Genomic DNA, 1772 nt, shown 5'->3' with positions numbered 1-1772 from the left:
TGATGCCTCTCTCCAAGTAGTGCTCCCTCTTACAACATGCCACAAAGTATGTCAGACTAAACTTCAAAATCCTTGCCTCCAAGGAGCAGCCTGGTTTCACTCTCTTCAGGACATACTTGTTTATTCTCTTAGCAGTCCATCTTCTCCAGCACCAAAACTCAAAGGTATCAATTCTTATTCTATCATTCTTAGTCATTGTCCATCTCTCTGAGGCATAATAAATAATTGCAACGAGTATGGCCTTAATACAGTGCACCTTAATCTCCAGACTGACATCATTGCTCTGCAGTACTCTAGAGCGGTCCCTGACAGCAGATTTTCCCAATGCAATTTGTCTCTTGATTTCCTGGCTACTGGTACCAAGAGTATTAATTGTGGAGCCTATGTAACTCAAGCTAAATAATATCTTAAAACATTTACAGATATTGTTATTGTGTACTGTTGAGTAGGAACCAACCTAAAGTTGAACCTCTAGTGGGTTTTAAGAGGCAGTGAAGTAAATTACATGAGAGGAAATTACCTGTTTTCTCTTGTGGAGCCGCTGAAGGATTTGGACTAGAACCAAATATTGGATTAGTAGTTTCTTATCAGTGGGCCCTAATTTGGATTTTTTTTAAATAAGAAATTTAAAATACAAACTATAGACAAAAGAGGAATCTTTGTTGGCATAGTCTAAGGAGGGTTGCTGGTAATCCAAAGACCATTCTTCACTGGTGATCTGAATCCACTAGAGCTTCTGAAGAAGAAAGATAGGCACTATTCTCTCTTGTTACTTACAGACTCAGAAAAAGTCGCTGTAAAGTCAGCTGTGCATCAGTTTTGACTTGAAATCAATGACTCAGTGGAAGATTGAAAGTAGATAACTTGCTTTTATTTTGGGATTCCCTTACTCATAAAATGAAATATTTAAAGAAATCCTTACTAGATATATTCTGCCAGTAGGTTTCCTGTCACTCAAAACTGTAAATATTTCCTTTCCTTGTGCTGCCTGGAGTGATTAATTTGTATTTTGAAATACATGGTTAGGTGAATGCTGGAGAAGATTTTTGAACATACCATGGACTACCAAGAAAACAAACAGGTTTGGCTTGGAGGGGGTGAAACCAAGTCTCTCCATGGAGGCTAAGATTTTGAAGCTCTATCTCATATACTTTGAGCACATGACCAAGAGACACTGGTCCTTGCACTGGTCCTTAGAGAAGGACATCATGCCCAAAAGGGTGGAGGGACAGTGCAGGAGAGGAAGATCTTAGATGAGAGAGATTGATACAGATTCTAGGGCAATGAGGTTTGTTGTTGTTATTGATTGCCTTTGAGTTGAGCATGACTCATAGTGACCTTATGAACAAAATGCCTGAAGCCCATCTACAAATGTAGGCATTTTTCAAAGTTCATAACTTTTCCAGAGGCATGTTATTTAGGAAGTGGTTGCCACTCCTGCTTCCAAACCTGTCGTAGAATGTTATTGGTTGAGGCACCTGTGTTCCATAGTGGCCCTATGTACAGCAGTTCTGAACCCTTCCCTGTCCTGAGCCAATCTCACTAACTCTGACACATTAACCTCCATTGCCCTAGTTACTATATCAATCCATCTCATCCAGGGTCTTCCTCTCCTGCGCCATCCATCCACACTTCTAAGCATAATGTCCTCTCCAAGGATTGATCTCTCCTGACCATGTGCCCAAAGTAAGTGAGCCTGAGTTTCAAAATCCTAGCCTCCAAGGAAAGACTTAGTTTCACCCTCTCCAAGACAGACTAATTTGTTTTCTTGG

Source organism: Elephantulus edwardii, unplaced genomic scaffold (assembly GCF_000299155.1).
Source record: "Elephantulus edwardii isolate Elephantulus edwardi_28Jun2011 unplaced genomic scaffold, EleEdw1.0 scaffold00385, whole genome shotgun sequence".
Lineage (NCBI taxonomy): Eukaryota > Metazoa > Chordata > Mammalia > Macroscelidea > Macroscelididae > Elephantulus > Elephantulus edwardii.
Note: the sequence above shows the minus strand (reverse complement) of the source record.